Below are 14,026 nucleotides of genomic sequence, written 5' to 3'. Positions count from 1 at the left end.
TCTCTTTCTTTTCTCAAAATTTGAGTGGCTTCTTGGTCCACAGGGTTAGACTTTATCTTCTGGACACTTGGGGACAGCCAAGAGGGCATCCTGTAAGTTCATCATTACCTCCCAGTAAACAGGTCTAGTAAATTAATCAAGGAATCAACCGTGACCTCTGTGAACAAAGCATTATCAGATGACACTGAATTCTTTAAACTGGTTCATATAGAATATTGAAACCTTTTCTTCCTTCAGGTATGAAAAAACACACTACTGTATGTGACAGGAGTTTCCCTTGAAGAGCAAGTTTCAGCTGAAGATTATAAGGATTGCCATATCACAGGCTGATGGACCAACTAGCAACATTCCCTCTCTATCTCTTTTCAACTTTAACATATTTACAATTTTCAGCCTTGGAGACATTTGTTATCTCAGTGGCTTTTTGTTACCTGGTGTTCATATTTATTTTTTTCTTTATATGTTAAAGCAGAACCTTTGCAAATCTGTTTAAGATATACCATTGTTCCTTTGTACATACAAGTGTTTTATTCAATTTTTTCATATACCTGAAATATATTTTTCACATACCAGAAGCATGTATATATCCTTTTATAGTGCTTTAATAAATAATGACTTTCTCAAAATGCTTAAAGTCAATGTGAATGTGGAGATGGCAATAGTGTATTTTCTCCACAAATATGTGTATTTTCCTATTGATACCTTGATATCATTATTCACCTAGGGACCATCAGTAGTGGAGCTCAGTCATGAAAACTATATAAGAAATAAGAAAGAGCAAAAGAATCAAGGACAAAGCCAATTAATTGTACACTTACCATGTCAACATGAAAGCCTTTTGTTTTTAATTCCTACTCTGTGACCAGGATTCTATATTCATCAAAGACATAAGAGCATATTTGTCATTAATTGCCTCATTCTATGTACATATTTAACTCTTAGAAATTTAGGAAATACTTCCAATGACCACTGATGAATTTTCCTGATTCTAGAAAATGGGTATTTTATAAGTGCAAAATTAAGTTATCACCTGCCAGTGTACTACATTCTTAGAAATACAATGCACTGTTAGATAGCAGCCCATTGGGAACAAAATCATCTCTTGAGAGCTGCCTGCTCAACTCTGATTCCAGTGTGCTATTTTCCCTTGGTGCACAGGCATTCCAAAAAGAAAATCAGAAGAGGCTTTATGAGACACTCAGGCACTAATGAGCATGCCATAGCTAATACTTTAAATTTTGTGATTACCTAAATTGATTTGTATGCTTACTTATCTGAGGGACCCAAGGTCAGTATATATTATGTAAACTAGTATATTTTTTTAATGTTTATTTTGTCTTCTCCCTTGATGGCAGTGCATTTGAAGAGATTTACTTCTCAGAGTTTCAATAAATGATCATATTTTTTCTAGCTTCCTAATGATGGAAAAGTTTCCAATACAAGTTCAAAGAGTCACCACAACCCCACCATTGATATTTCTCTCCTCATTTACTTAGAGAGGGGAGAAAAAGAAGAGGGTGATCATAGGATCATATATTCTAGCTCAAAGAAACCTTAGAGGTCATCTGGTCCAACTCCCTCATTATATAAATGAGGTGAGTCCCAGAAAAGTTAAGTGATTTGCTCAAACTCACACAGATACCATCTGTGGCAGAATGTAAGCCTAAGTCTTCCTGACTCCAAGCCCATTATACCACACAGCCTCTCTGAGGTTGGCAAAAGGGATGTGGGATATAGGTAAATGAAGGAAGGAAGGAAGAATTCTCCCCTGAAAACACAATCTTCAAGATACTGCATTGAATCTAACCCTAAGGGACAGCTAGGTGGCGCCGTGGATAAAGCACCAGCTCTGGATTCAGGAGTACCTGAGTTCAAATCCAGCCTCACACTTGGCACTTACTATAGCTGTGTGACCCTGGGCAAGTCACTTAACCCCCATGCCCTCCCCCCCCCAAAAGAATCTAACCCTAATGGCCTTGCGAGGTTGATGCAGTACAGTGAAAAAAGCCAATGCCTCCACGAATGGCAGGAAATATCATTCTGACCTCTTCTGTGGTTATGATCCTCCTTGACTTGAAATTTGAAGCAAAGGAAGGAAGCTTCTCTTTTGCTTAAGTAATATGCTCAGTAGTCTATGGTATCCTCCAGCCGGTTATCTCCCCTACCCAACAAGACACAATGGTGGCTGGAGGGGAGTTTATAACAGACAATTGTTCCTTTTAGAGATCCTCCTGAGCTCTCCAAATCAAGTTCAGTGTGGACTAAGAGATGTCATCATTAAGCAAAAGCTCTTTTTAAAAGGAATTTTTAAAGGGGCTCTATGATCAGAGTCTTTGAAAAGGCAAATGGCTATAATGAGGGCTGATGATCAACATGGGTAGAATTGTGCACAAATATTCAAGAATCATCTAATGACGGATGACTTTAACTAAGATCATGGGATCATAGGTCTAGAGCTGGAAGTCCTAGAATCCATTAGATTGTAAGCTCCTTGAGGGCAGGGACTGTCTTTTCCCTTTCTTTGTATCCCCAGTACTTAGCACAGTGCCTGGCACATAGTAGGCCCTAAATGCTTGCTGACAAAGCTGTAAGAGGCCTTTTAGAAGCCTTGTATTCCAACTCCCTCATTTTACAAATCAGGAAACTGAGTCTTAGGGAAGTTAAGTGATTTACCCAAAGTCTCACATTGGATTGTAAATTGGGTCCTATGACTCCAGTTTCAGTATTTCTCCCTTTGTACCATGCTGCTTAATCTGCTCCCTAAGTAGTTGCCAGTTCTGTAGTTAGGTAGATGATAATCAAAGTTTCCCAATTATCTAGTTTGCAATATCTCTTTTTCTCTGACCTAGAGCATGCTTTTCATTTATAAACAAGTTCAAGTGTCATCCAGAGGAAGAAATGCTGTATTCTTCTAAGAATTAGATCAAAGGCAAGGGTTCTACTGCTTTTATTCTGCATGGCCAAATGAATAGAATTTAAATTTCTCAATAGTCAAAACATAAACAAAAGCTAATTAGCTGGCACTATTGTCATCTGAGAATAAGTGGATGTTGTTGGCTGACAAACAGGATATAATTAGCTAGTGGAGAGAGATTTCCAAATCCCCATCACTCTGCTGAAATGTTATGCCACATATGGCAAACAACTGTCTGAGCTGTTCCCAGTCCCTAGGCCACATCCAATTTCCATGGGGTCAGCAAAGGCCATAGTGAGAAATATTGACATTGAGCACTCTAACTTGGGTCTGTTTCTTCCCATTAGACTCAAATACTCAAATGGATTTGTGATCTCATCAATTCCAGTGCTTTCTCCAACAATGCAATATGTCCTTCCTATTGAGAGAAATAAACATGGGTTAGACTCCCTGAGGTCATTTGAAACTTCTATCATCCAGAGCTTTAGGTATAACTTGGGCATGTCTTGGCCATATTGTGTTTTGATTGATCATATTCTCCCTACCATAAATGTGTTCATCATTACTTGCTATTACAGCTAGTAATCATCATGATTAATTAAATAATAAGCACCCAGTAGCAAGAATATTCTGGGCTTTTGGATTCTGCTCTTAGTCTCCTGCTCCCAGAGGGGATGGGACCATAAGCAGATCTGTCCTTCAAAGGGGAAAATGACCTGATCATACCAGAAAGCCCCGTCCTTTTTTTTGGTTGGGGATCATTCTAAAGGAAAAGCTCAATGTAAATATGAGCAGCCTTACAACCCCTCATTGCCATTAATCCCAGGAACATCATCTAAGAGTCACTGAAGACACCAAGAAATGTTGGCATGAAGAGTTTATATTCATTTAAGTTCATATACCAATACTTCATCACAGCATAATAACTGAATACTGGACTTGGAGTCAGGTAGACCTGGGTTCAAATTCAAGGACTTTGAATGATTTAAAATCCAATGTGGGGGCAGCTAGGTGGCGCAGTGGATAGAGCACCGGCCCTGGAGTCAGGAGTACCTGAGTTCAAATCCGGCCTCAGACACTTAACACTTACTAGCTGTGTGACCCTGGGCAAGTCACTTAACCCCAATTGCCTCACTAAAAACATAAAATAAAATAAAATCCAATGTGAATGTCAGTTATTAATTATATTAAGGCAGCAAGTGCAAAGGATATGTTCTGGCCATATGCTATCAGGATGGAAAATCCTTGGGTGGGCAATGCCCACAGCTGATGATGAGCCTTTCCAAATTAAGTTGTACAGACAACTCTCCATCACAGGGCATATATATATATATATATATATATATATATATATATATATATATATATATATATATATATGCCTTTCTAGCTCTGTAACACCAACCAGATCTTGCATAACACAACAGAGCTCTATGCTCAGAGCTTCTTAAACTTTTTCTACTCACAACCCCTTTTCACTGGAGAAATTTTTATATGACCCTGGGCATATAGGTATATAAAATAGGTATACAAGTCAAACATTTACTGCCAAATTTTCTGTGACCCCCACATTCATTTACGGGACCCCATATGGGGTCTCAATCCATGGTTTAAGAAGCTTTGATCTACGACACATTTCTAGTGACCACTAATTCATGATTCCTATTCTCCAAGGGCTTAAACCTTACTACATGTTCAAGTTTCAGGGACCATGTGGCCACATTCCTTTTCTCTTTAATTTTTTAACATTTTTATTTAAAGTTTTGAATTCCATATTCTGTCTCTCCCACCCTCTGTGCTCTCCCTGCTCCATGAGATGGAAAGTAATCAGATATAAGTTATACATCACGTTCCTTTTTTAGCCTGTACAAATATAAGACCCCCTTCCCCTCAATATAGACATACTCCAGTTGCTCACAAATACTTTGAAACCAAATGTTCATTTGCCTAAAGCCTTTTTCGAATAGACAACAGGACCCCTTTGGTTATTTTAGCAATATGTTAACAGTATGATTCCTCCTACTGATACCTTAGTGCAGTTTAATAATACTCTGTGTGTTTAAATTATAAATGTAAGCATTGTATAGGATTTGCAACATTTTGCTTGGCAATAAAACCAAACCATGGGGGAGAATACTTAATAGTAAAACTGTGTGGTGTTGTTATTCCCACTGAACTGCTATTTAATGATCTCAGATAGATTAGATGTTTTGATCAATGTAAATTGGCATAGAATCTTCTCTGACTTGGTGGCAAGGCCTACTTCTCTGCAGAGTATAGGGGCATTATTTGTAATGCATATTCTACAAAAGGCAGTTTTTAAAGAATGGCACAATTAGCTGGAGGGAACTCATGCCCACCTCGATCTTTGTCCTTTTTTTTCTAAGATTCTCATAGCTTTTGAATTTCTAAAATGTCCCTGAGTCTTAAATTTATATGTGGAGCCATACTTGTGGAATCTGATTGTTCAGAGTGTGAAAATTTAAAATGGAGTTAGTCTGTCCTCTTAGATAAAATTGGGAAGTTTTTTTTTTAATTTTAAAGACTAGAGGAATGTAAATGAGCAAGAGATGGGAATAAAAATGTCCTATCCTAGAAATGGCCTGTTCTAAATATTTATCACTAACATCAATAAATATTCATCCTTTATTGAGCACCACCTAAGTGCTTTGTTATAACATGAAGATATCAAGAGATTTAAGATAATATCCTTGCCACCATAAAACACACATATTTATAAAATATCCAGTCATAGGGGATAATTTATAAATATTTGCTGAATGAGTTCATTAATTAATGACAACATATCCTAAATACCAAATGACTGACATAGACAAAGAAGATGCTTAAAAGGAAGAGAATATTGTGATATGGTGATGGAAAATTAAAGAGCTTGATAAATAGAGAAGTGGGAGAGGAAAATTCCTGGCAGGGACAATATTTTGAAGTGGGTAGGAATGCACAGGGTGCATAGAAATTAAATTTAATAGTGCAGTAGTTTGATTAAAGTATAAGCAGGAGAAAAGCAGATGAATTCATACTGTGGAAAACACTGGGTATCATGCAAAAGGGTTTGGACGTTTCTTATAAGCAATAGGGAATCACTGAAGACTTCGGAACAGTGGGATTGATGTTTATAAAGCAGTATTTTAGGGATATTTGTTTGGCTATGAGATATTGGGATAGGTTGAAGCTAGGAGAAATTTGATGAGAAAATAAAAAGGTAAAGAACTATTGAAGTAGTGTGTCAAATCTAGATTGATGGGAGTAGCAAGAGGTTGGGGGAAAAAGCAATGAAAGCATGAAACATATGGAAAAGGAAGAATAGATAGAATGTGGTGAATAACTGGATTGGGGAAAGAAAAAGAAAGGGATTCCTGTGTGCCCAGATTTAATGTGCAGCTGAGCCTGTTGGATTACCATCATCCAGAAGAGCAGTTTAGATAGACTACAGTGGAACTAAAATTAATATGCTTGGTAGACATTATCCAGCATGGAAATGGACAATCTCAAACAAGCTTATCCATACAGGCCAATTCATCCAAGTATCTGAACTACCTGGGGGAATGGGAGGTGCCTCAGGATACAGTCCTATTCAAAACCAAGCATTCTAAAGGTGGCTGCTCTAATGCTTTATGTCATCAAGGCAGTCAATTAGCAACTATTATCCTAAACATCTTTAGACCAAAATCATCACTCCCATTAAACTTGGCTCAGAATTCTGGGGACTTGATCTTGCTCTTATCCAACAGTCAAAGCAAATGCAAAGCCTTTTTGTTGTTATTCTTGTTGTTTTAATTGATAGATTTTCTTTTGATTGGCCAATATAACCGAATTCATAGGGGCAGCTAGGTGGCGCAGTGGATAGAGCACCGGCCCTGGAGTCAGGAGGACCTGAGTTCAAATCCAGCCTTGGACACTTACTAGCTGTGTGACCCTGGGCAAGTCACTTAACCCCAATTGCCTCACCAAAAAAAAAAAAAAAGTCTGAATTAAAATAACCAAATTCATAGAGAAACCATTCAGAAAGTACATTATCCCCAAACAGTTACAGCTGGAAAACTCATAACCTTAAAGTCAGCAGTCCACTTAGGAACACCTGTGTCATACGTTAAGACTTCTCTGCTCACCGTTGATCCTCACCTCTCTCTGGCTATATGGAATCCTCTTCTCTGCTGGAGCATAACCATAACAGGCTCTTGCAGTTAACCACTACCCCAAATGCTATGGCTGTCAAGTCAGAACAGAGCTCAGAGGAACAATTCTGATTTAAAACAGCTCACCAGGAACCCATCACTGCAAAGCCCCCTCTGTTTTTCCTTACCTAAAGCCAGAGGTGGCTGCAGAGAGTAACAAGCCCCTATATCAAAAGCTTCACCTGTCTCCAATTCTATGTGATGCTGAATTAAAATAACTGCCTTTTTGTGAACTGATCCAACCATTCTGGAGAGCAATTTGGAATTATGCCCAAAGGGCAATAAAGCTGTGCATACCCTTTGACCCAGCAATACCACTTTTGGGTCTTTTTCCCAAAGAGATCATGGTAGGGGGAAAGGGACCCACATGTACAAAAATATTTATAGCTGCTCTTTACGTGGTGGCAAAGAATTGGAAGTTGAGGGGGTGCCCATCAATTGGGGAATGGCTGGACAAGTTGCGGTATATGAATACAATGGAATACTATTGTGCTATAAGAAACGATGAGCAGGAGGAGTTCAGAGAAACCTGGAGGGTCTTGAGTGGGCTGATGATGAGTGAGATGAGCAGAACTAGAAGAACATTGTACACAGTAACATCAACATTGAGTGTTGATCTACTGTGAAGGACTATATTCTTCTCACCAATGCAATGGCACAGAAGAGTTCCAGGGAACTCGTGATGGAAGAGGATCTCCAAATCCAGGAAAAAAAAAAAAAAGAACTGCGGAGTATAGATGCTAAATGAACCATACTATTTCTTTTGTTTTTGATGCTGTTGTTTTTTTTCTATTTTGAGGTTTTCCATCATTGCTCTGATTTTTTTCTCTTATAACATGACTAATGCAGAAATAGGATTAATGTTATTATGTGTATATATATATATATATATATATATATATATATATAAAACCTATATCAGATTACCTAATGTCTAGGGGAGGGGGGAGGGAGGGGAGGGAGAAAAATCTGAAATTGTAAAGCTTGTATAAACAAAGGTTGAGAACTATCTTTACATGTAACGGAAAAAAATAAAATACTTTATTAATTTAAAAAAAAAAAAAAAGAAGGGCATTAAGACCAAAATACAAGCTGGTCCCAAAATCTTAGAGCAATTTTGTAATCCTATAATTTAGTATCTTAAAGCTGTACTAAGACCTTTAGAATGTTCTTTATTTTACCAATCACTTAATGACTGAATAGAGATGGCATCAAACTCTAAGGCTCCATGGAAAAACACATTAAATAGCCCTTTCATCATATGTACTCATAAATATATAATGTGTACTGTCCACAGATATCAGAATGTCATTTGTACTTAGTAAGTGAAAATATTTTACTATACCAAGAGGGGGGAAAAAACCAATAACACACAAATGAAGCTTTAAACTTGAATCCAGAAGCCACACTGGATGAACCAATGGATGAAGATGATAATTACAAATTCTTGAGTATTCTTCTGGCAAAACTAATTGAGCATAAAGATATCAAAGAAAAGGCTTTAGTATATACTTCAAAAGACTTAGCTGCTTGTGTCAAAGCTTAATGTAAAAAATTAAATTAAAACAATTATCTTTTAAAAAATAAAATAAAATAACTGCCTTTGGAATTCTCAACTGGTGACGTCAGTTCTCCCTCCAACCAATTAGAAATCATTCAGCTGAAGCCTTCTTATCAGCTCCCAAGGACGATGGGATTATAATCTCTATGCTAATGATGCTCAAATCTATTTATTCAACCCTAAACTCTCTCCTACCCTCCAGACTTGCATCTCCAGCTATTAGACATCTCAAACTGGATGTTCATAGACATCTTTAATTTATCACGTCCAAAACTGAACTCATTATCTTTTCCTCCAAGCCCTCCACTCTTCCTAACTTTCCTATTACTTTTGAAGGGACCACCATCGTTCCAGTCACCTAGGATTACAACCTATCCTTGACACCTCACTATCTGTCACATTTCCCCCTCCCCATATCTATCTGATTCCAAGTCCTGTTGATTCTAACATTATAATACATGTCCTCTTCTCTCATCTTACTATCACTGCCCTGGTGCATGTCCTCATCATCTCACATTTGGGCTATTGCTTCCAATCCCCATTAATGTTAGTGCCTTCTGTTGATTATCTTCAGTTTATATGACAATATATGATAGATGGAAGGAAGGAAGGAAGGGAAAGAGAAAGAAGCTATATAGGATATAGATACTATATATCTATGTAATACTATATAGCAAGATAGATATCCATGATACTAAGTATTTATATAGTAACTAGACAATAGAGAGTTAGTATGTAGATACCATAAAGAGAGATGTTAGATAGCATATAGATACAATGGGATTTGGGGAAAAGATAAAAGATATTATGCACCTATATACTATCATCTATCTATCACTTGTAATAATTGTTTATATGTTGTCTCCCTCATTAGACTATGAGCTCTTCAAGAGAAGGGACAGTCCGAATACAGCCTCAGACACTTGACACTTTCTAGCTGTGTGACCTTGGGCAAGTCACTTAACCCTCGTTGCCCTGCCCCCCCCAAAGATAGATATAGATGTAGATAGATATAGGTATAGGTATAGGTATAGGTATAGGTATAGGTATAGGTATAGGTATAGGTATAGGTATAGGTATAGGTATAGGTATAGGTATAGGTATAGGTATAGGTATAGGTATAGGTATAGGTATAGGTATAGATATAGGTATAGATATAGATATAGATATAGATATAGATATAGATATAGATATAGATATAGATATAGATATAGATATAGATATAGATATAGATATATAACATGGAAAAAGAGAATTACCGAAGGGAGCATGAAGTCAAAGTCTAGAAAAATAAACAAATTAGCAACCCTAAAAAAAGAAACATGACAATTAAAAATATAAAAGACATGGTTTCTGGGTAACTTAATCATTTTATTAATAACTCCAGAGGGTTATTAGTAAAATTCATTCTATGGCTGTCTCTCTCAGACCAGCAACCCACTCCACATGGTCCAATCTCAGTTCATATACTTTTTCCACTGTAAGAGATACATCACACAGCAATCAAATCTAATTAGTTAACATCATCAAATCTAATTGTTGACATGATTAGAGGTGGGTTATATTAAAATAAAGTCCAAAAATGACATCAGAGAAAAGAATGAAAGATCCCCACTCAAGCTAGTCCTGGGAACACCAAGATCTTAATTATTAATATTTCTTACACAAACAAAATTAATAAATTAGCTAACCTTAAACAAAAGAAGAAAAATCAAATTAGTGAGTTTTTTATTTTGGGTTTTGGTTTTTGGTGGTGCAATGAGGGTTAAGTGACTTGCCCAGGGTCACACAGCTAATAAGTGTCAAGAGTCTGCTGTCGGATTTGAACCCAGGTCCTCCTGAATCCATGGCTGGTGTTTTATCCACTGAGCCACCTAGCTATTCACAAGTAAAGAAAACTATCAGAAATTAACATGTACAGTTATATGCCATAGAATTCAATATGGAAATTGAAAGAAATTTACAAGTTTTTGTAAAAAATTAAAATTACTCAAACTAACAAAAAAATAGAACCTCAAGCAACTTTATCTCAAAAAAAATTGAACAAGTAAAATATTAATTGCCAAAGAAAATTTTCAGGACCAGATGGATTTGTGAGTTCCATTAAACATTTAAAGAGCAACTAATATCTATGTTATGAAAATTATTCTCAAAAATAGACAAAAGGCACTCTGCCAAACTCCTTTTATGAAACAAATATCATCTGGTTATCCAAAACAGGGAGAAATTAAATAGAAAAAGAACGAGAAATTGATCTCACTAATGAATATCAATACAAAAATTTTAAATAAAATCCTTATTAGAAGTATCCACCAAAATATCCAGAATATAATTCACTGTGACCAAATTGTGTTCATGCCACATATGCACAGCTAGTTCAACATTAGGGAGACATATAACCAAATAACAAAATCCACTATTACTTCAACAACAGCAGAAACATATCTGACAAAATACAGCACTCATTTATTTTTAAAATGCCAAAACACATAAACATTGAAGGAACTTTCTTTTACATAATCACAAGCTTATATATAAAACCAAGTGCTACCATTGTTTGTAATGGGAAAATTCTAGAAATGTTTCCCTCACAAGCAACAGTGCCCTTTTCTTTCCATAATTTAATATTCTCCTAGAAATGTTAGCTGGAGCAATTAGACTAGAGACTGTTTTAAAGGAATGAACATTGACAAAGAAAAAAAAATCCCTACTTGCAGATGATATGATGGCATACATAGATAACCCCAGAGAAAAAAGCAGAGAAACTAACTTAGATGACTAATGATTTGACTGAAGTAGCAGGCAAATCCATGAAAATCTTTGACATTTCCCTACATTAATAACAAAAGCCAAGAAGAAAGAATAACCAAAAAATTATCTTCAAAATTACTATAAAACACACAGAATATCTGGGAGTTAACCTACAAAAACACGTGAAAACAGAAATATAAGCATAAAACACTTTTCAGAACAAAACTAACACAACTAGAGAGACAATCGTTGCTTACAGTCAGACCATATCCATATAATAATGATAATGATATAACCTAATTTAAGTAATAGATTTAAAGCAAGGCCCATCAAATTACTAAGGGGATACTTTTATAGAATGAGACAAAGCTAACAAAATACATTTGGAGGAAAAATATAAATATTTAGATTCTCAAAAAAATAAGTAAAGGTACATCTGATGTCCACATAATATTATCAAACTTCAAACTATATTATAAAGTAGCACTTAGACATATGGCATTAGTTAAATCAACAGTAGATTAGTGAGAAAGATTAGATAAGCAAGAAACAGAAGAAAGTGAAAAAGAGCAGCCCAGCATTTATTAAATTTAAGTTTATGTTACTTAGGGGAAAAGACTTTTGTTTTGAACCAATACTATTGGTAAAACTAGGAAACAATTGTAGAAATTAGTGTAACTATTTGGACTTTCAGAGTGAAATCTACTACATCTCTCCCTTAGGGTTCTATGGGTAGCCCTGAGGGATTGGGATGTCTCTTCTCTATTGCTATCTATCAGTTCAAACCCCAATCTAGGTTGTTTCCCCCAAACTGATGACTAAGCATTCCAGGACCATTTAATCGCTTAACATCAATTAATTTACAAAGGAATGCTTACTTTGAAGACCAATCAATTATAAGAGTACAAACATTTTCGCCAATACTTCAAGGGCACAATCTCTTCTATACCACCTTGATTCTTGGAAGTCAAGAGGACCTGAGTTCAAATCATACTTAAGACACTTACTAGCCGTGTGACCTTGAGCATGTCACTTAACCCCAATTGCCTTAAACATCCAGGGTCAGTTCCAGTCATCCTGATATCTATTTTGCCACTGGATCCAGATGGCTCTGGAGGAGAGTGTGAGGTTAGCAACCTTACACAGCTCTCCCTCACTTAAATCCAATTCACTGCAAGTCATGACATCACCCCAATGTCATGGTCCTATTCAAGAATGAAGGACAAATGACAACAAACAACAACAACAATTTCTGGAAAGAGTGGGCTTCTACAAAAAAGTTCCTACAAGTATTGGTCCCACCAAACTCATATCCAAACATGGCATTGCTGTTGGATGAGTTCTCATCTCAGTAACCACTGCCTGAGTCCCAAGGAGTCATGGACCCAGGGGTGTAATGGTGCTTGCTTGTACCAAACCAATTATGGAATTTTCAGTAAGAGGTAGTGAGGGAATGCAGCAGATAGAGCCCTGAACCTGGAGTCAGGAAGACCTCAAATCAAATCTAGCCTCTGACAGTTATGACCCTGGACAAGTTACAACCTCAGTTTGCCCTAGATTCCTCAGTTGCAAAAAGCAGATGTTAACAGCACCTATCTCATAGAGTTATTCTGAAGATCAAATGAGAAAACATCTATAAAGTACCTAGGACAGCTCCTGCACTTTCTGGCATAGTAGGCACTCTATAAAAGCTAGCTAGTATGATTGTTCACACCTTGGAAATACATAAATGCCACAAATCAGGACTTGACATTGTTTTACTAGTGGTCTAGACTTAAGAAAAAATAGAGAAAATAGTACAGATTAAACTAAAAAGTAGGTGATGCTTACATCTTTTAAAGCAGCACACCACTGTGTCGACTCAACTCCAGGATTCCAGGATGCCTTGCTCTCACCTATTGAAATTCACAAAGTCATAGACATATATACTTATTGACTCATCCTTGAGATGACCATTAGGATGGAAACTTCTGCTGGACATGGCCTATTTTTGTTGTATCTGTATCCCCCAGGGCTTATTTATATTAGCATCAGGAACATAGTAATGATGATGAAGATGATAAGTATTTGCTTCTGTAAGATAGGTCCTATTATTGTCCCCATTTTACAAATGAGGACATGTAGAGCCTATATAGCGTACCCAGATTTATGTATCTAGTAAGAGTCTTAGTTAAGAGTTCAGCTCTTCTGCCTTCAGTATGTGTTTAATAAATGCCTGTTGATTGATAGCTGACCATAGAAAATCTTTTCATTGGCGTGTGCTCTGCACTTTTGTCCTCTCCAATCCATTCACATCTCAATAGGTAATGAGTGATGAAGGCATGGCAATGGGGACATTTCAAGTGGCTCAGGCTATTGTGAAGCAATCCAATCCTGAGTATTAGACCTATTAAAGAAACCAGACATAACCCAGTTGGACAGAGATCCAGGCAGACTTGACCATAGTCCATAGACCACAGACCACATTTGGGTCATTGTGAGGGTAAAGCCTAGCCTATGGCATTGTTTCCTCAAAGAAGCGCGCCCGCGCGCGCGCGCACACACACACACACACACACACACACACACACACACACACACACACACACACACTCCAACCCTAGG

General features: G+C 36.9%; 1 protein-coding gene across 2 annotated transcripts in view; it reads left to right on the top strand.

Annotated features, from left to right (window-relative positions):
- The window catches only part of EMCN (endomucin), a 173,281-nt gene extending 169,054 nt beyond the window's left edge, over positions 1 to 4,227 (top strand). For both annotated transcript variants that reach the window (XM_043973155.1, XM_043973154.1), the window contains one exon: positions 238 to 4,227. The gene's annotated coding sequence lies outside the window, so the exon portion shown is untranslated. The remainder of the gene's footprint in view (positions 1 to 237) is intronic.
- The last annotated feature ends 9,799 nt before the right edge of the window (positions 4,228 to 14,026 follow it).

Source organism: Dromiciops gliroides, chromosome 6, assembly GCF_019393635.1.
Source record: "Dromiciops gliroides isolate mDroGli1 chromosome 6, mDroGli1.pri, whole genome shotgun sequence".
In the NCBI taxonomy this organism is placed as follows: domain Eukaryota; kingdom Metazoa; phylum Chordata; class Mammalia; order Microbiotheria; family Microbiotheriidae; genus Dromiciops; species Dromiciops gliroides.
The sequence above is the reverse complement of the archived record's forward strand: the minus strand, read 5'-3'. Positions and strand labels throughout refer to the sequence as shown.